Source organism: Channa argus, chromosome 10 (genome assembly GCF_033026475.1).
Source record: "Channa argus isolate prfri chromosome 10, Channa argus male v1.0, whole genome shotgun sequence".
NCBI classification, from domain to species: domain Eukaryota; kingdom Metazoa; phylum Chordata; class Actinopteri; order Anabantiformes; family Channidae; genus Channa; species Channa argus.
This window is the reverse complement of record NC_090206.1, coordinates 15495970-15518318: the sequence shown is the minus strand read 5'-3', so window position 1 is coordinate 15518318 and position 22349 is coordinate 15495970. Positions and strand designations below refer to the sequence as shown.

General features: G+C 40.2%; 1 protein-coding gene and 1 long non-coding RNA gene across 9 annotated transcripts in view; one reads left to right on the top strand and one right to left on the bottom strand.

Annotated features, from left to right (window-relative positions):
• Nucleotides 1–22349, bottom strand: part of mid2 (midline 2) — a 127394-nt gene that overhangs the window by 77603 nt on the left and 27442 nt on the right. For 2 of the 8 annotated variants that reach the window (XM_067518455.1, XM_067518454.1), the window contains one exon: nt 19064–19122. The exons of 2 other annotated variants lie outside the window; for them this stretch is intronic. The gene's annotated coding sequence lies outside the window, so the exon portion shown is untranslated. Of the gene's footprint in view, nt 1–4294; nt 4445–4495; nt 4804–19063; nt 19123–22349 lie in introns of those variants that run through there. 4 more of the 8 variants (XM_067518461.1, XM_067518460.1, XM_067518453.1 and 1 more) reach the window with 3 other exon arrangements.
• LOC137134056 (uncharacterized) overlaps nt 1–22349 on the top strand; it is a 29680-nt gene that overhangs the window by 3031 nt on the left and 4300 nt on the right. The gene's annotated exons all lie outside the window — the stretch shown is intronic.

Genomic DNA, 22349 nt, shown 5'->3' with positions numbered 1-22349 from the left:
TCTTAGTTAATTCTTGGGCCAGAAGACAGCATTTAGAATATGGCTTAACGTGCAGTAGGTTTTGCATTTATGAGGAACCTATGTTCTACAGTATGATAATATGACTGGTTTTACGTAACAAAGTTCCCCTCACAAGAAAAGCCCACGGTTCACCTTTGTTCACAACATGCATACAGCTTAGTTGCCTTGCAGAAGCCAGCCAAGCTCAATTCCTACCCTGAGATTTTAGTCTGGAAAACATCCACAGAGGATCAATTTAGAGAAACAGGAGTGGTTAAATACTGACCAAAGTGAATGCAAAGTAATTTAGTGTCTGATGTATTTAGACAAAGCAAGTCTATTGATTCCTGCCAGACCAAGCACACTAAACCTTATAGGGTGGCTTTAGAAGACTAATACCGAGTATATAGGGCTTTATACTGCTGTTTATACTGCTGGACTGCTGTAAAGGTTTAATTAATACAAAATCAAACAGTCACTATTGGGTCAATATTATCAAAACTGTATTTGCTGCACCTTATTTTCAATTAGATAGTGTTGCATAGCATGTGACCAGTGCAACTAGTTCCAATCTAAAACAGCGTTCAAACAGTACATCTATGTTTCAGAACGTTTGTGCTGTGCGGCTCTACTCTTTACTAATCTACATGCAGTGCAGGAGCATAGGCTATGCCTTTCTTGGCAGGAACCTACGTTGCACTCAGTGAAATGAAGAGATCAAATGAGTCTGGAGACAAAAACAAGAGGCCATCTGTCACACCATACATCTATCCATGCTATGTCTGCTTCAACTCCCACTTTTATTCCCTTGATCAGCTCTATATAACCTAAAAACCATTTTCTCTGTTAACGAATGCTCCATATCAAGACTTGGCATCCTGTTTTCATTCAGTTTATGGATGTTACATTATTAATTACTACTGCTTTCACATGCGTTTCATGCATAATTTCAGGTAAACTGTACTCATTATAACTGTGGCTAGAATAACAAGTATTTTACTCCAAACTAAATTTATCCGAGTGGACACAGTTACTGTATGTTGTCTGTCACACAGGCTGAACTTGGTTACCAGTTATTTGCAGTAATCTGTGATGCATTTCTCAGTCCATTGTAGGAAGTTTACTATTGACAGAGGATGAGAAGTGCTGTATATTTTAAAAGTGACTAGTTGGAGCCAAGGAATCTAACTACTGTCCTACCTGTTTTGACACTTCCTATTTAATATATATAGCCACGATATCTTCTTGTGCCTACTCTTGCAGTTAATATGAACCTTATGTGGTATTGCTGTATTTATGTATTTATGATACAAAGATCATTCTGTCTGTACACCTACACTGACAGCTGTTCTGTTCAGGTCACCCTGAAGAAGATTCAGGGTTTATCGCTCCCAGCACATCATTTTTGCACCCACCATAAAAGGATGTCCTCTTGGATTTTACTACTCTAATAAAACAGACAACAAGAACAACAATGCATCCCACCACAAAGACTGAAGACTAACAGTGTATACTTTCTGTGACTGATTCAGGCCCAACATTTGTCAATTCTGAAGGGTCTCCTTAGCCCATTTACTACCCTTATGTGCACAAACAATATGGCCGGGGGTAAAAACTCAGTAGGTTTATAAAAGAGACTGTTTCTGGTTGTGGAGGAGATTTATTTAAACCATTATGAAGAATTAGTGGACTTGGTGTGATATGTTTTTCTGCAGAAAGCTGGAACACTGTGACGAATGGTAAGACGTGGAGCAGAGGGCAGGGATTTTAAAACATCAGGGGTGCAAATTCATGGCTTCTCCTAGTATGTGCCTTAGTTGCATGAATCCAACCACCTCACTACACAAGATATGCACGCACACTATGGTGTTGGAGTGTCAGGTTGTTTTAAAGTTTCATCAAGGCAAATGGAAGACTTTAAACACCTTTCAATGCCATTTGGAATTAAATGTATGGCTTACGTCGCCTCTAAAATGAGGATGAAAAAAAGGGCTCTACCTGCCTGGGCTTATTTTTAAGCTGCTGAACTCTAGGCATTATTTAAAAGTCTTCAAGGACCTTTGAGGACTGTAGTATAGGTGAGGAACACTGTATAATTTATGATTTATGATAAGTACTTTCAGACATTGATAAATCAGTTAAACTAGTCACTTAATCAAAAATGGCATCAGAGCAATCAGATATATATTTATAGACAATCTGCACTATGCCAAGGAGGGACAAAATCAAGCCAATAACATGTCTGCCACAGTTTTTTTCTACTTAGTGAATTGGTGTGTATATTATTAAAAACCTCATATGCTCAGGTTGTTACAGGTACTGCACGAAAAAAATCAAAGTCATATCATTATGATCAACGGCTTTTGGCTTGTCCCTTTAGGGGTCGGCACAGTGAAACGTGTTCCGCACATTGATTTTGGCATAAGTTTTTATGCAAATTATTCGGCAGGGCCACACCTGATGGGGTGGGATTTGAACCCGCGGCCTTATGCATCCCAACCCAATGCTCTACCACACCTTAAAGTGGTATTATCATGATCAGTATTTATTTCCAGTTCCATTTTTACAGTTGTGCAAAAAAGAGAACGATTTTGGTCACAAATTTTCTGAAGTCTTGTGTGACGGTGTCAGTGCCAAGGCTTTAGCAACTAAAACTGTAACTGTCAAGGCATGTGAAAAAAATTTATTTTGTTTTAATGACCAATGATATTTGATAACAATGACACTTAAAAGCCACCACATTATCTTAATCCCACTGCTGGGGTAAAGTGCTGAGACTTTGTTCACAAAAGGCCTCAAAATAAGTGATCAGCAGGTAAAGCAAGCACAGAACGATGAACTTTGTAATGTGCCTTGGAGGAATATCAGGAAACAGCATCCACCATAAGGACAGACTCAGGCTTGAAATACAGAAGGGACTAAGGCGACAAATAATTGATGCATGGATAAATCAAGAAATCATTCTAAAGACAGTCAGGAACAACAATGTAAACCTTTCAAAGGTATAAGTGGCAGCCTAGAGCATTGAATCTGTTCTTGTCTATTTGAGATGGAGGCATACATGAGTGTGCCGATGTGTAATCGGCCTGATGAGCCATGTTGGATAACAGTAGGAGGCAGGGCAGCTCCGGGTAAACTACTGCTACAGTGCAGCTGTAGGACACGCACAGGGTTGATTGGGTTTGTGCTTTTACCCATTTGCCTCACTTATACAGCTGGCAGTGCCAGACAGGGAAATAGGCAGGAAGAAGCATATTAGTCTGAAAACTGGTTCTTCAATTCATCCAATCAAGACTCATTGATTTAAATGAAGCCAAATGGAAAGCAGCACAGTCCTAAAAATGTACTTAAGCCTGACGGACATTTGTGTCAAAACACCCGTGTTGACCTTTCCTGTTTCCTACCAAGCACTCGAAACAACATACAGAGGTATTCACAGCAGCCCATCGACAGACACATTCCTTCATACTGTCAGCTGAGCTCAGCAGGATCGTCGGGACTCAGCTGAGTTCAATGTTTGGCATTCAGCACTGCACCAGATGAATTACACTGTGTGTGGTGACACTTCAACACTTTCCTGACAACTTTATGCATTTCACTGTAATTTGACAGGATATTTATTCCGGGGCACTGGCTCTCTTCAGCATTAGCCAGTGGCAGATTTGTGTTAGCTTTTCAAAATAGTCTTCATTATGCCGCATCAGCTGAAATCATGAAGGGAAAACCTTAAAGAACTGAAACTAAAGAACAAATTAATATTTTAAAATTAAAAATACATTGAATATAAAAAATTACACTGGGACTCCTAATAAGAGCTGTATTTAAAAGAGTTAGGTTTTTTGTTTGAAATAATACCACGGACCATGATGGACAGCATGACATCGCCATAAGGACATTTATGTATTCCCGGACAAAACGCAAATAAGCAAACCGTCTGACATTCAAGTCGCAAAAAGCCTGCAGCTCCCCATCTGAGCCCGTAACAGCCCTGAAGTAGGCAGAGGGTTACTCGTGTCTGTGACAAATGTTCCACATGAGCAACACATGGGTCTCTGCTCAGTCAGTCAGTCTAACAACAACAATGCGGGGAAACCCAAACTGTGGTCCGTGGCCATCCGGTGGTCTTATGGCAGTTACTGGGGTTTTCACTCTACTCACCGGACATTATTTTGCATATTCAGCATCATGTTTCAGTTGTTTCTCCACACGTGACTACAATATTTTCCACAAACACCAGGAACTCTCTCCATAAAGCGCCAAGTGTCTAAGTTTGAACGTTATACCAGCAGCCTACCTCAGACATGTTCGTGCACGTTTGAATCGAGTCCATTCAAGAGAAAGCTCAAGGCGAACACATAAAAAATAAATAAAATAAAAATCCCAAATGTATACTGGAGAAAAATACCCGCCGCTTCTCTCTGAGCGCCGCCACAAACCTGAGCCCTTCGGAGCCAGACACCTCTCAGCGAGTAGGGGAGGGGTTTCAGACACCTACCAGCTTTACATGCCTCTTTTCTTCAGTCATCTTGGAAGTAGCCAGAGATGAAGTTGGGAGAAAGACAAAAAGGGGAGCGAGAGAGAGAGAGAGAGAGAGAGAGAGAGAGAGAGAGAGAGAGGGTCGAACCGAGCTCGGGCTCTTTCACCCCAAATGTGCTCCACGGCAGCGCAGCGCAAAAATACCAGCCCGGTGCGTTGAGTCAGTGAGCTGCACTGCTCCGCTGGCGACAGCTCCAAGGCAAGTGGAATATTCAACTTTGGAAATACGAGAGAGGGAGAGATACACTGAGAGCGACAGCGAGAGAGACAGAGAGAGAGCGAGACACAGAGACAGAGAGAGAGAGGCCAGACAATCACAGGAAAGCGGCTCCTCCTACCCTTATAATACAAAAAGCAAAACCCAGAGGCTGCAGAGCGTCCAGCTGAGCAGAGCTGTAACTGTAACTCCAACACCTCACACTAACTCATGTAATCAGATTTCAAACCGATGATAAACGGGGAGACAACAGCTATGGCAAATATGCAATGAAGCGAATTCGTTACCTTAGCAACCGGTGCTCCTGCCCAGTTAGGTCCCAAACTTTAATTGATATTATAAGAGATGACAGCATTTGTTCGACCTGGATGAAGAATAAATTAATCACTCTTCATGTTCTTATTCGGGAAACTGATGCAATCCTGGGTAATAAAGTGGTAGAAATTAAAAGTCCTTCTGTCAGTAAGTAAAACAAGGAGGTAATATCATGTTCAATTGCTTAAAGGCCCAAAGGCGGCAGGGAGAATTTTGTTAAATTTAATTATGGCCAAAAGTGGTTTATTAGAATAGCTATTTCCCACTTTGATTTCTTGGATTAATTACATGATTGCATGTCTGAACATGGCAAAGAATGCGTGTGTCTGTAATACTAGAACACAAATTATTCTGTGCTTAATGGCAGTTAATACATCTCACATCTGACACATAATAGAGACCTATTGCAAACATATCAGCGAATTGCTGCCTGTGCTGTCTTTGGCTGCAGGTGTGTGTTGTGCTGCTTTGGTGCCTGTTTGTGTGTGTGTGCGCTTGGAAACAGCAGAGGTGAGGAGGTTTTGCAGGGATTTCCAGCAGACGGCTCTAGCATGTTGTTGCTGCTCTCACCCAGCCAGTCCTGCACCAGTCTGACAAAAACACAGCTTGTAATACAATTTCTTCCCACTGCACCGGTTCCTACATGAGGGCCACATGCTCTGTATGGTGGCTCATAACAGGAAAAAAATTGACATAGTAATGTTATACAGATGTAACTGCCACTCTACAGAGTGTAGAGTGACATTTTAAATACAATAACTGTCAGTAAAGTTTTTTCAGGCCGGAGTTAGGGTTAGGACAAATCAGTGAAGGTGTAACACAGTAAGCGGCTGTGGGCAAACAGTGCCAGACGAGGTGTGGCCTGACAAGCAGGTGTGCTTTACAACTGTCAACAAGAGCCACCACAAATCGTCTGAGAGCCTGCTTCGTCTGGCTGTATCGCTCTGCACTGTATGGTCGAGTCTGCCTGTCATCTGCCTGCTGCTATGTTTAGTTTTCCACCAAGATACCGGAAAATCTTGTCACTGAGAAGCCAAGGTGATGTTATCAGCCTAACGGGTAGTCAGTCCAATCAACACAAACTGTATGCCAACTCCAAGAGTGTGTCTAGCTTTCTAAACACTTTGCTTTAAATTTGAATTCAGTTTTTCCTAATATGGCACATAGCAGCTGTTTTTCTCTACATTGAATTCTCAAATATTTGCTGTGTGTGATTAAAATTCATTACAAGAACACTTTTTCTCGAGCACATGGTTAGAGCAAGTGAATATCAAACTTTAATTCCCAGCGAGGGTATTTTGGATTTTAATAGGTCTTTTACTTATTGAGCCAGACAGAATGGTTGGCTGATTGACTGCCCAGACTTAGCCTGGATCCAGCCCCAGGCATCCATCAGCCCCATCTTTATAAAGATACCCTAACTGACCACATGGACATCTGAATTTTGTGACTGGCAGTCGGCTCCTCTGAAGTCAGCCATTTGTGGGCTGGGTGGTACTAATGTATGTTTGATCCAGTGATGTGATTGGTGACAGTATTGTTGCTGGCATTTTAAAATGAGTCAATTTAATTTTCTTCAGACACCATGGTCTCTACCTACCTTGAGCTACCGATGGTCTTTTGCTGCTTGATCATACTCACATATGCTTAAAAAACTGAAATAGCAAATTGATTACAGTCTTAGAATTTCACTGATAAATTAAAGTCTGCGAACCACTTCAGGTAGTCAACTTGTGTCTGCCATTAGAAGCATATGATGCATTTCCAATTCTCCCATTTGGTTATAGATTTGTGTGTCAGCCTGCTTCCACACTGCTTGGTGCTGAAAGAAATGCTTTTCACTGTCACTTGCTGCTGTACCTCTCAGCAACCTGTAGGCTTCAAATCCACATTCCCTTAAGGGGAAGTTGTAATTGTCACTCCTCCCTGCTTGAGTTAGCTGCTTCTTTTGAAGCAAATGAGGAAAGACAGAAAAATGCCCAGAATTCATCTCTCTACATAATCTACATTTACTGTATATAATAACCCAGTCAGTTCAATGTGAACTGGCTGACTAAGATTGTTTCCCTGTCTGAATGAAGTTCGCGTTGCATATACTTCGGGAATATTAAGTCTGTATGGAATAGGTTCAATTGTCAGGACACCTAAAATAATTTTTAAATAAAAAAAAAGTTTTTACTTTGCCACTTTGCTGTGACATTGTTTTCATTGATATCACTGTACTTGCAGGGCAAATGTGAACTGAATCACTAAATAGAGAATTGAAATAAAATAAAAAAAAGAGAGATGCTTTAGAAAACAAAACACAATGAAAAGTGTGATGAATACTTATGAAAGACAAGAGGGCCAGTGACAGAATGAGGACAGGCTGGAGGGCTGAGGCTGTTGTAGACAGTAAACACACTGACCACTGGAGACTTGGCCTCTCTGTTGTGTTACTGTGGCCCAGGCATGGGGCATATTACATATCAAATTATCATCAGTGCCAGTACTTAACATTTGTATGTGACTGTGTGTGTGTGTTTCTAACATACACACATACATACTATCGTGCACTTAGAAGTGCACACTTGCAGGTCAAATCACCAACACCACCAAACGGTGTGTGTCCAGAGGAAATGCATCAGCTCCTCTTTTCCTCTTTCCTCTCCCACCCCTCAGCCCACAGCTCATCAGGGACTTATTGTACAGCTCAGTCTGTCTGTGTACTGCAGCACCATGAAGTGATTGGGGGAAAATGCTCACTGCAGAGACTTAAAAAAAACCTTTGTTCCCTTCAGAACATAGGAAGTTTTTGGCCGAGTGCAAAAACATCAAGAGAGGGTTGTTGTTCGGTATTCTGTGCCTGCACGCATTTCTTTCTATTGCGGTTGCGCTAATATATATGCTTTTCTTTCACTCCAAATTTACTGGCTTGTAACTCATAATTTTTTTTTTTATTACAATTGCCCTTTGTTAGCCTGGGGAGAAAGAATGGAGATGTCATACAGTACTGTGAACATTTCAAGCTGTCTCACTTACATTTAGCAACAAATATACAAGAAATCCCACAACACTGAACAATAACAGCTGCATGTTTCAAACAAGTTATGTATAACACATATTTAAATTCTGTCAAAGGTGACACTTCCTGGCCATCCCTTTTCCCTTTTGATAACTTTCCTGGAGGCTAAATAAAGTAACGTGTTGTTGCGGTGTAGCATCGCTCCAACAGCTGCCTATTAGCTTCACAGGGGCTCAAATCTCAGATTGTTTGCCAATAAAGTCAGGGTGCAAGTATTATATTATCTGTTATCTGTACAGAATATGTTCAAACTTGATTCTTTGAAGGCCACAAAGTCACCATTACACGAACTGGTCAGTTACTAAAACATAAGTGTATATAACTATTTGCTGTACAGGTGTATTGTTTAAACAGAATTACTAAATGCTTAGATTATAGCTTACTTTAACATAGAAAATGAAGGGATGTTGAACTGTGTAATGATGCATATACTGTATTTAGATAGTGAACAGCTCAGATCATTTGGTGGTCTAAACCAAACAAGTTACATTCTGACCCCTGTCTGATGACATAATACTGGTAAATGGTCTGCACTTACATTGCACCATTCTACCTAGTGGTACTCAGTCTCACTGCTTCTCATTCACGCATTCACACTCACAAAAACAAGCACACTCAAACACCGAATGGGGAGCTGCTATGCAGCTGGCCAAAGCTCACCGGGAACAACTAAGTTGTGGTTCAGTGTCTTGCTCAAGGACACTTTGACATGTGACCAGAGGAGCTGGGGATCAAAACAACAACTGTGGGAATGGTGGACTACCGCGCTACCTCCTGAGCCATATTGGCCTCATAAGGGATTTGCATGCATGTCTGTGTGTGTCTGCGTGCATGTGTATGTATATGTGCTCAGCACTGGGAATGGGCAGACTTTCTTATCATAGTCACATTTGCCTCCTTCACCCTCTGGCTCCACACCAAGACAAGCTGGAGCCAAACTCAAGCTGTTCACAAACATAGAGCCAAACCCCAGGAGTGACTACTACCGTTTGATAGTACTGAAACATAGAAGAAAAAATATTAAATAAAAAATGACAAGACTATTTGTCTTGTCATTTTTGTCAATCCCATTTTTTTTTTATTTAATATTTTTTTTCAATAGTCAAAGACTATAATACACTGATCAGCCACAACATTAATAATGGTGGTCTGAATAAAGTCACGAATGACGTGGGTCAGCATGGTCACTCTGCAGCTCCACAGCCCTAAACACAGCAAAATGTGATACACTGTGTGCAGAGGTGGTATTGTAATATTTTCATTTGTTTTAATTTAAAACACGGTGCTAATGTTAGGAGTGATCAGTGTATATTCAAACCAAACAATCATTCTAACAGTAACAGACCTTTACAGCATCACTGCCTAAACTTTCTAATACAATTTAAAACATATATAACCTTCATAGCCCCCCAACACAATTAGTCATAATTACAGTGGTTATAAATAAACCTACAATAATTAGCAGCACACACAACAGTAACCTTTTGCGACAACAGGCATCATCTTTCAAGTCCGCTGTTTCATGACACTAGTTCACACTTAAGTGAGTTCATGTGACAAGCTTTCACATACACACAGCCATTTTAAACCTTTACAAGCAACCTGGAGTCAAATCCAGCTTTAAACACTTCTCTCCATAATGTTGTGTCTGTGTTTTCTGCTCAAATAGCTGCCCGGCTTGGGAGCACACAGCACGTTGTCAGCTGTCAGAATCTGTAGGATCACGAGTTTAGTTTTACCATAATACTGGTGGCCTGGTGGCACCAGACCATATCACAGATACTGAAGCAGAGGTTTTCCACAAGACTGAAGATGGCTTGTTTGTGTGTGTTGCAGTTAGTTTTAAATACAGCTCAACTGGGACACATATACAGTACATTACTTTCTAATAGTTAGTTGGTCCCAAACTGTTGCTACATTACTCCTCTGCTCATGTCTGTCACAAAGCCATTAATATTTTAAAAATACTTTATATATTTTACTTTATAGTTACCTAGAGAACTGCAGATGTGATGTTGACAATTATAAAGTTTAAAAGAGTGTGAGAAATGTACAGAAAACAACCCATTCGTGAGGCAAGAAAGAGAGAGCAGGTTTAGATCAGTGGAATAAGATGTTAAATTACATTTGGATCATGGATTAGGCCTCGAAAAGACATTCCAAATTAGAGTGCTTCTTAGTATTGGTCAATTGTGCAGATATGGCCAATTATATAAAATGAGTATCTTGCATCCCCTGGGTAACATGGCTGTCATTTAGGATTAGAGGCATTTGGAACTGGCTCACTCACCTTATCTCTATCATAGTGGATCAATGGGGCCCTTCTGCAAAGCACTTATAACTTTTTTCTCCTTATGGCAAACACCTTATGCGTCACCTCAAGTACTGGCTGCTAAAACCTAGGATTCTGCACATTGCATTGCCTGTAAGCCCCATAACATTTTCCTCATTTGGATAGCTGCACTGTGTAAAAAGTGAGTGGTTGTCAAATTACCAGATAAGATACAATGAGATTTTAAAACAGATTACTGTAGAATTACTCAAAATGATAAGCAGTCATTGTATTTAGTGTGTTTACACAAAGGAGCATATGCAGGCCCATGCACGCACACATACACACACATACACACACACACACCTCTCTCATACTGGACCAGAACACTAAAGCAACCCCTGCAAAACAAGCAATGAGAAACAACGAGAATGACAGATTACATATGACACTGTCAGCTGAATGGAAATAATTAGACCTGACACTGCAGTCGTGGAATTAAAATCTCACTGGTGTTGACTGGATAACATTCCCGGTTATTTACTTGTTTAAACAAAGTGTGTGTATCAATGGTGCTACTGCAGTAAAAGGCAGGCAACAGCAAGGTAGAAAGCTTGAGAGGGAGACGGGAAGCATAAAAAACAAAAATACGGAGGAGGGATATGGTGAAATATAGGTCAGACAGAGAAAGACAGGGAAAGCTCAATGTAAATTAGAATGTGTAAACATGTACAGGCCTAATCCCATTATCCCTTGTCCTCCTGGGCCTGTGATCAGATGGTTGATTATAGCAGCAGATGAAAGAGGAGAGGTAGAGGACAGCTAGAGGTAGAAGGGAGGGTTAAGAGATGCAGGATGCAAGAAGGATGAAAAGAAATAGTGAGTATCCTATAGAAAAGAAATACACAGAAATGGAGAGATAGTATGGAGCAATGCATGCTGGGAACTGTGCAGCACTCATTAACATAAACAAAAAGAACTAGGAGCATTTACAGAGGTTATGTGATGCTGCATGCCATATGAAGATTGAATTACACGTTTATTTGTTACACTTCGTGGATGTAAGCAAGGGTCAAATGTAGGAGACACCTGCTCAGTTATGGTTATATATTGATTACTTTGTCTTGTGCTTTCGAGTAAACCATAACATAACTATATTAGTGGAATCTACTACAGTAAAATACGAATCGCTGTTTCAAGATAGAACTGTCCAGTGAATGATCCAGTAATCATTTCCATTCATAATTCATAAAAGCACATGTCAAGTAAATTATTTACCTATAATTTTCACAGGTAAATATAAGAATTTTACTACAATTTCTATCGAGCTTGGACCGGCACTGCAGAGCTGGGGAGGGAATTGGGCTGTTGGGGGTTCAGCGTCTTGCCCAAAGCCACTTCAACATATAGCCGGGACCGGGGATCGAGCCACTGACCCTGTGGTCCGTGGATGACTGCCTTACCAACTGAGCTGCAGCCGCCTTCATATGTAAATATAAGAATAGAAGCATCAATAAGGAAATATTAACATGCAGTGCAGAAGCAGTAAAAGGAGACTTTATGCATACTTTAGATGACAGGCATGAGCACCTGAAACCCCCCCAGAATCTTCCCCCTTACTTTCTATAAATTGCATTTGGTTTAGCAGCAAATGACTTGACGTGGCTTTTTAAGCAACTTGGGTTTGAGACATTTACTCTTACTAAATAATGATTCCACTTCACCTAAAAATCTACATGTGGGCTGTTGGGGTGTGATCACTTGAGCTTAAGAGAAAGAAGCTGTTGACCTCTTTGTTTACGACCAGCAACACTACTGTGCAAGGCTTATGCAAGTTCTTTTCTGTTGGAACCTGACAGCACAAACATTAATCTAAAACGTGTTTGCTCCCATGTTGTCTGGTGGCCTTACTGTGCAATATTTACTCTAAATGCTCAGTAAACATGTTTAACAATTTGCCAGAGGATTGTTGCTTGTACTGACATTCAGTTCCCCCTGTTTCTGTCTCTAGCTGCAATTTCATTTCATTGTACTGCAGAAAAAATAGGTTACACACAGACAGTGGCTCAACAATGAATTCTGTATATGATAAAGATTCTGCTGAGATAAACTGCAACAGGATATTAACATCAGCAAGGACATGTTGGTTACACTTGCAGAAATAGTATTTAATGACAAGAAGACTGCAAATACAGGTGATACCGACTGCAAAAACCTCTATAATTCCTGCTGTTTCTCAGTAAATTCCCTAAAAACTCTTTTGTTTGTTTGAATCGAATCTCATTGGACGCTGACTGACCTTTAAAACTGTATTTACAACCACAATGTGAGCCTGGAATAGGAAATTTCCCTTGATATATATATTTTTTAAATGGGCAGAAAATTGACATAAAATTAAATCAAGTGCTCCCAGTTATTGAGTGTGAGCCAATAATGCAGTGGCATTTCACACTTGAAATATTTTCTCATACTGTTAGAGCAGACACCATGAAATAGCCTATAAAGGTGTTGTCAAAACAGGGACTCTGCTCTAAAACCTGCACGCAGTGTTGTTAAAGTGCTGTTCCAGTAACTGTAGCCACATTTACTGACAGCTTGACTTTACGTGTTGGCAAAAATGTCCCGAAGGCAAGGCACCTTTCTTATCTTCTCTTTCCCCGTTTGTCTCGATCCCCTTTTCTCCCTCCACACCCAGAAATGCTGACTTCTTTATTTTCTCCCCACTTTAACATGTACACTACCTGAACCTTTTACCTTCTTTCCTGCTGATTCCACAGTGGTCTCACTTCACAGCATGAAGTGCCAAATGCTGCACATGTCAAATGTGTGACAATGTTTTTATATTTGCTTGTGGTTCGTCTATTTGCATGTGCTTTCTTGAGTGCTCAGGGCCACTGTATGAATCACAGTGGTCCAATATTACCTTCACACCTCCTCCATTGCAGCTTTTCTTCCATACCTCTTACTTATTATCCGACTCACCTTAATTCCCTTGCTCCCACCCCCTTTTCCGCTCCCTCCTCCTCTTTTCACTCAGAGGAACAGCAGAGCTCTTCATCAAGCAAACATCAAGCACCTGTCAGAGTCCAGGCTAGTCTTGGCGTGATTGATATTTGGCCCACCCGCATCTTTCGTAATGACCAACTGTCGGTTGTTTTACTGCCTGCATGGCCTCCCCTCTGTCACTACAGCATCCAGAGGCTAAATCTCACTGCTCAGACCTACTGTCTTCAAATAAGATTTATGTAGGTCTACCATACAGTCTGTCCTCCCTCCAATCACAAAGAAGATTGTTTTCAAGGATGGTTGTTTTAAAGAACTAAATCACTTGCATTCTGAAGGCAAGCAGAATATCTCTTTTAAGCTCAAACTTTTCAATTATTCCAAAGCAATGGGTTTTTCTGACAGAAGCTAATACATGTCTGTTTGGACTTAAAGGCAGGATGCTGTGTTTTGATTTGGTATAGTAATGGCCTGTAAAACACTTTGGAAGCTGAGGCCTGATCTTGAGTAGATTGAAATAGTAAGCCGGGAGCTCCGCCACATACAGTAGTGCAGCACTGACGAGACATATTTCCCATGTAGCAAGCCAATCTCATTTTAAGTGACTCTCCATCTCAGGTCTGGTTAAATAGTTTGAAAAGAAAATGTATGCAAAAACATGCTATACCATGTGATCTCCACATGTTGTTAACTTCATAGAGGTTTTTTCCCCAACATCAAACTTGTTCTACAGAATCAAAATGCTCCTTGGTTTGTTCTATTATCCATATGTCTCTGTGTGTGAGAGCTTGCTACATTGGAAATGGATTAAACAAATCCAGACTAAACATACGATGCTTGATTGGGCGGTGAGGCTAAACAAACATTTACATTTCACCTTGAGGGATAAAGTTCAATAGATTTTGTTGAGAGCACAAGATGTTACTCCTGCAACTGAACTCCATCCTCAGTGTGACTCCAAGACATCAGATGATGAAAATGTGTCAGGAACACTTTGAAAAGCTCCATGTCCCGTGGCAGCATCCAGACTGAGAAAAGACATGTAAGAGGAGCTTCAAACTGGAGGAAAAGCTAAAGAAGGGGCATACAGTTGCACTCACCTGGATGACAAGCTTCTCTGATCATCTACAGAGGCCACATGCAACCAATGGATCTTGAGGCCCTTAAAATGTTTATAACCAACTAACTTTTTCCTAAATGTAACCATACACATATACACACATTCAGTGATTTGTTAAAGTAATCACTGACAAAAAACAGATAGCAGCAATGCTACATAAAAGAAAAAAGAAAATAAACTTTGATCTCTTATTTTTTGTCCTGTGGGAATCTGTACAATTCTGTTTCTCAGTCCGTGGCCCCTATCCATATAGATCATTAAGGCAAGAGAATTTATGTCCAGGAGGCCACAGAAAGGATTTTATGCAATATGTTTGGCTCGTTTAGAGGGATGTCCACTTTGAAAGCTGAGGAAACAGTGAATTTAATGAAGTGAATGAGAAAGAACCTCAGCCAGTCCTAGAACCAGTCTGTCTGTAGCATGCAACGGGACAAATATGTGGAAAAACAGGGAACTGCATGGTTCTTTTGCCTAAGGAATGAGCCAACCCGAACAGTGGCTTAGGAAGGAAACAACCAGGGGCAATCTGTTAGTAATGTGCAGGACGTATAGTCTTTGTTTCAACTTTTTATTTCACAAAATTGAGAACAAATGCAGCACATATATTTGGAAGACACACGTGCATTCGAGGTTGGTTTCTCATAAGGTGTTTACTGGGGCATGGTGTTATGGTTATAGGATACTCTCAGAAATGAGTACGTATTTCCATTTTCTGCCCATTGAAGACAGAAAGAAACTTTTAATGCTAAAATTTCTTTAAACTAAGGATGATTTATTGCAGTGTCTTAATTGAAATTGTTTACTTTGACAAATATTAAATATTTGATATATAGCAGACGTAAATGTCAAATCTAGAACATACATCTTTATGAAAGCATAGTGTTGTATAGAAAGTTTTGTAGATGGCTTCTCTCATTACAGCAGAGGGGTAGCTTTGTTGAAATAAGTTGAAATGGAATGTAATCATTTACTGATTATGTTGCATAGGAACTAATTTATAGGCCACGGGGTTCCTAGAGTAAAGGCAAATCGGACGAACTCTAATTTCTATTGCTGTTTGTGTCTTTCCTTGACTCTTTCCTCCTTACTTCCTCTTCTTCCCTTGCCCTCTTTACTCCATCTGCCTGGCAGGGACAACTGAGTGCCCATGGAGAGCAGGGATAGAGCAGAAGGCGCCTTTGAAAGAGAGCTCTGGCTGCAAACCTTTCATCTAGTACTATACCTGGCCAAGACAGGCTGCAGGGTACCTTGGCTGTCAGAAGGTGTTCGCCAGAGGGGTTATAGACAAGAGGAGAGGAGGGGATATGAAATGTAATGAGCAGGAAAGAGAAAAGGGAGCAAAAAACTTGTAGTATTAATAATCTATTTATGCTTTTGCCAGGCCCCAAAAAGAGGAAGTAAATGAAGATGAGTGACACACAGACATCAGAGAGCAGGGCAGAGAAGGGGAAGCAAAAATGGAGCAGAATGATGAGAGACAGAGACCCTTGTGGCTCATAGAAGAGAGCCAATTTACAATGCTCATGCTAGTACTGCTACTTAATAGTATAAATAAGTGTAGAAAAACTACACAGGGCAAAAAAGAAGTCACACACTACAGGCGTTTTGTCCTTGAAAAATAATTAAGTCAACAATATGGCCCTGACTTTTGTATTTAAAAGGCTAAATGAGCTACGAGAACTATCCCAAAGAAAAAGAAGGCACTGAAATAATAACTGTTCATTTAAAACCTCAAGTCAGTGCTGCATCACAACATTGTCAGCATTACCATACACTTAGCATGCTACTGTTTAGCCTATTGCATCTGCTGCAGAGTGTGCCTCCTTGACAGGCAAAGACGGACTACTTGGAGAGTGTTTGATGTGCTTTGACAAGAGACAGACGGGAAGGGGAGTTAATGTGTGTGTGTTTGAGTGCTTATTTATGTAAAATCCTTGTGAAACCTCTCTAAAACAGGCTGTATGATTCTTTTAGTGAGGCATATAATAACTCAAAAGCATCCCATTGACAGTGGCTGTCTATAGCCCTGAAGGAGTGAGTTTGACAAATGGATTCTCTCATAACTGTCTACCTATTTAGGTTTTGCTCGGAGAAATCACACAGGAATGCTGCAAGGCAGGTCTGTCCTTAGTCCTAAATGCCACGTCTGGGAACACAGAAAAGGATCATTACCGAGTTAGAGCTTGTGGTTAAGGCTGACAAAATGTTATTTACCTCAGACATGGTCAGACCTTTCAATTGTCTGTATAACACAAAAAAGAAAATGGAAATTTGTCTTTTAAGTCAGCAGGTATTTATAGTGTAATCTGTTCTTGAGAGGCCTCCATTAAAAGCAAACAATGCTTGGTTATAGACTAGTAAATGAGCATCAGTGAAGCTGTTTTCTCTCTGTGTCTCTCCTTGATTTTGAACAAAAGACAACCTTTATCAAATTCAAATTAAATGTAAATGCACAATAATTTACATCAGAAATAAGTAGAGAAACTATAGGAACCAACCAGTGGTTTAAAAAGAAAAAAAAGATGACATTATGTTTGCAAATAGAATAAAAAGCTCTTCTATATTCATTATAGTTTGACCCATTTCTGCAAAAAACAACAGACCTTCTTATAATTAATCATGTACAGTGCATCCAGAAAGTATTCAGTATACTTAGCTTTTTCCACATTGTATTATGTTACAGCCTTATTCCAAAATGGATCAAATTCATTATTTTCCTCAAAATTCTACAAACAATAATGACATGTGAAAGAAGTTTGTTTGATATATTTGCAAATTTATTTTTAAAAATTGAGCTCTGGTATATCCACTGATCATCCTTGAGATCCTTCTATAAGTTGATTGGAGTCCAGCTGTGGGAAATTCAGTTGATTGGACAGAAAAGCATACACCTGTCAATATAAGGTCCCACTGTTAACAGTGCATGTCATAGCACAAACCAAGCCATGAAGTCCAAGGAATGGTCTGTAGACCTCTCAGACAGGATTGTATTGAGGCACAAATCTAGGGAAAAGTACATAAAAGGTTCTGCAGCATTGAAGGTCCCAATGAGCACAGTGGCCTCCATCATCCGTAAATGGAAGAAGCTTGGAAACACCAGCAGTTCTCCTAGAGCGGGCCGCCCGAGCCAAACTGAGCGATCAAGAGAGAAGGGCCTTAGTCAGGGAGGTGACCAAGAAGCCCATGGGCACTCTGAACGAGCTCCAGTATTTCTCTATCGAGAGAGATGAACCTTCCGGAAGAATAACCGTGAGAAACAAAATTCTCTAGTGTGATGAAAGAAAGATTGAACTCTTTGGCCTGAATGAGGAAACCTGGCATCGATCACCACCTGGCCAATGCCATCCCTACAGTAAAGCATGGTGGTGGCAGCATCATGCTGTGGGGATGTTTTTCAGCGGCAGGACCTGGGAGACAAGTCAGGATGGAGGGAAAGATGAATGACACAATGTACAGATACATCCTTTATAAAAACCTCTTCCAGAGACCTCTGGACCTCAGACTGGGGCAACAGGACAACGACCCTAAACACACAGCCAAGATAACAAAGGAGTGGCTACGGGACAACTCTGTGAATGTCCTTGAGTGTCCCAGCCAGAGCCCAGACTTGAACCCCATTGAACATAATTAGAGAGATATGAAAATGGCTGTGCGCTGACTCTCCCCATCCAACCTGATGGAGCTTGAGAGGTACTGCAAAGAAGAATGGAAGAAACTGCTCGGTGGGCCGAGCTTGTAGCATCATACTCGAAAGACTTGAGGATGCAATTGGTGCTAAAGGTGCTTCAACAATGTATTAAGCAAAGGCGGCGAATACTTAATTATTTGTGATTTTTAATAAACGCGAAGATTTCAAACAAACGTCACATTAGCGTTATGGGATATTGTTTGTAAAATTTTGAAGAAAATAATGAATTTAATCCATTTTGGAATAGGGCTATAACATAACAAAATGCGGAAAAAGTTAAGCACATTTTAAATACTTTCTAGATGCACTGTCGCCTGTACAATAAGATAGAAAAGGATAAATCTAACTAGCAGGACAATACTAACAGTTAAATCATATTTCACCACCAAACGAGCATAACAACCACCAGCAGCTGTTTATATTAGACAACTGTCGCACCCACTCGTCCTGTACATAACAAAGCCAGCGTTCTTCCTCCACACAAACACAAAGATCCCCAAGAGCGTGTTACTCATTCCCTCAGGGTATTATGTGTTGTAAACTCTGGGCATGAGTCTATGTACTATGTACTTAAGTGATATAAAATTGGCATAGGATACTAAGTGAAAAAATAATCTGATGGTATAACAAGAAAGAGTGAGACAAAATGAAGCTGAAGCAGGGTTTCTAAAACATGAGAGTAGTAATTTAGGACTAGGCATAAATTCAGAAACAGGCAATGGTTTATAGTTTCCTGCCACTTGGCAGAAATGGCATAGAGATGTGAGCTGGGGATGGAGAGGGAGAATCTAGGAGAAGTATCCAGCATGGAGTTAAAAATAAAGCGTGAAGTGGGGGAGGGGGCTCACCTGTGGGCTTGGAGGCAGCCTAGTTAGCAATGAGCAGCACCACTGTGGATGACGATGAGCTGGAGAGGGAGACAGGGAAGGGAGACCGAGAAAAGATGGTGAGAGGAGTGGGGGAGAAAAATGAAAGAAACAGACGAGGATGAAGTAAAGTGAAAACCAGACAAAAGATAATGAGCAGAAAGATGAGCGTGAGGAAGGGGTTGGGGGGGAGATAATGAGAAAACAAGTCAGATTAGCATGAAACCCCATATTTGAGTCAAAAACGGGCAATAATTTCACAGTAGGCTGCGATTTGCAGCAATAACTAGCAATAGTCCATGACAGATGCACATGTTGAACATACAAATGATGCTCTCTCGCTCACTCTCTCTCTCACAAACAGACACACATACACACACACACTGATTATTAATTAGGTGGAAGATAGGGATTCCATTAACAATACTTCTAACAGTATATGGTAACAGTACTGTGAACAGAGTAAATCTGCCTAATCATATCAGGTTATCTACTTAGAACTATTCATTTACAAGCCCATCCTTTTTCATAGATATTAGATCAAAGCATTTCTTAAAAAATTAATAACACAGCCAGTCACTCCCTTATTCCATGTCTTACTGAGGCATAGCATGCAGTGAATGGCCTATTCTGTCTGATGTATCATTGGATGTGGCTCTGCTAAATACTGCATATGGATCTTTAGCCATAATAAATGTAGTTTAGAACTTTAAATTCAACAACTACCTAAGCTGTTAGAAGATTGGCTAATTTCGTAGCCATTCATCTATCCATTTAGCAACAGAATCCATCAAAACATGTTCCACTTGGGGAAAAAAGGGAAATGTATTTATTAGGATTAAACAGCAAAGTGAGCTCTAGCCTCAGATAGGCTACAGGTAAATATTGACAGGCGAAGTTGCCCAACAGATGCAGCAGAACGCAGTCAACAGAAGTCTCACAATGGACAATCACTGCACTGGTAATTTGAAAGCCAGCCAGGTGCAGGGTACTTTAGTCAGTGTGAAATAATCTGAGAAAACAGAACACATGGCCCAGCATTTGGTTCCTAATAAGCTATTGTTCCCAGCTGGTTCAGGAGGGATTCCAGTGAGTCATCCACAACCAAGAAAAAGGAAGACTTAGCAAGAAAGATGGTGCTGAACAGCTGTATTGAAAATACCTCCAGACTTTAAAGCTTAATATCTGGATACTGGGGATTTTATAGTATTCACTAAAAGCTAAAATGTTTGCAATGCGTGAGCTTTTTGATGCTTGTGCATATTAAATGTTGGGCCGTTTTGATATTACTTGGACCTTGTGGAATGTTCATATGTTTTTAAAACTCCCCAGTACAGTGAAACACATGAGCAAGCTGGGTTTATTAATACAAGAAAGATGCAAATATATGATTTATTATGAGTGGTCATGGTTTTATGTTTTGAATCAATATAATGGTCGATGTGACAATAAAATAATCTGAATTATAGCCTTTCCTCACAATAAACTGGCTACAATTGTATGATTACTTAATTCTGGTTCTTTAATTAGGTTTATTTGCTGAACATTAAATAATGAATTATGGTTATAAATCACTTTGAAAGCATTCATTAATTTTCAATACAGCTCATTATTTAGCATATTAACTAATTAACATGAGGTGGGCTAACAAAAGCATGGCTAATTTGAACAAAGTGGCTACTTGCTGCCAATCTCTTCTCTCTCTGCCGTTCACCATCACCGCCTCTAAATCACTGATGCACATCAATGTGCCACACACAATAATAATTGCCTACAATAAGACAATACGAGCAGAACAGGCTCATCAGTGGAGTACAAGTAGTTTTCATCTCCTCTGAATGCCAAGTAAGTAAATACATTGTCACATACAAAAGAGAGAAAACAGCTAAAGGTATGAGAAGGTATAAAAATATATAAATATTCAAACTGTCTGCAATTGATTACTTTCCATCATATTTATTATACAATTTATTTTGTATCCAGGGTTCTATATTTCGGATAAACATCTGATTGGCACAGCACTCATTTTCCCTCACTCTGGATGTTTGTCAGTTATCAACTAATTTCTAAATGTAAATGTGAGATTAGTGTCTGTACCAGCACATATTAAACATCTGCTACGGCTTCATAATGACAGGGGGGAACTGGTCTATCTGAGCTGTCAAAACAATTAGCAGTGAAGAACAGAAAATGTGGCTACTCAGTAATGGACAACAAATCTTACAACCTTGCACAGATTAAATGCATCAGAAGAATATGTTTTCTGTATAGAGCACCATGCACAGCATTTCTAAAAGCAAATGTTTTTCGCATAATTGCTGCATTTTTCATGTTCCCTTGCCAATCGCAGGCAGTGTGATGTTTTGCTACATGAGAGTTTATTAGTACTTTATGGCTAAATGTCAACAGTAAAACAATTTCAGGGCCTGTGCAGAGCAGCCAACCTTTGTTTCAATAGCTACTGAACAGAGCTATATTTTGCAGGTGACATGTATATCCACCTATCAACAATCAAAGTAAGATGTTCCCGGTCATTGTCTAGGAGCAGTGGCCGGCTGTTTTACTGTAGATGGCGTAGAAATCGATTAACTAAAATATAAAGCCTGTTTACACCTACACGAAGATGCTTTTAGCAGTGGACCCATGTTGAATGGGATAGTTCTTTGACAGTATAAAATAAATAAGTGAGTTCTACTGCACAATTAATATAGAAATGTATAGCATCACTGGTTGGTGGTGGCAGTAGGCTAGGCAAAGTAGACCAGACATGGCTTTCCTGATCAATGTCTTCCAGCTTCTCATCAAAATTCTGATGTGACCCTCTACTGTTGCGTAGTTACTTGTCGTCCAGCAGCCTTGACTAGCTTGTTGACTAAATGGACAAAACTCATGGATACACTCATGAAGCAGCTTAAAAAATAGGTGCTCTAACCTTTAGCTTTCACGATGTTTTCACAACATCAACGTTTTTAGTGTGAGTGGAACTGTTGGCTTCTCTGAATAGAAACAGGTGTGGCAGTAAAAAGCAGAGGTCAGCACATTCAAACATTAATGCGAACAGAGACGTCTCCCTCAAAATTTTACATGAAACGTGGAAACGGGTTTGTCATCAACCTGTGAACCATAACAACATGGGAACCGCACCGCTCCAATCTTCATATTGCTCTTAGATTCCCTTTTTCACTTTAATTTTCACCTGCTGCTGAAATAATGATGGTATCAGCCCCAAATTTTCTTCCTGCCATCAGAAAAGGGAAATAGTAAGGTT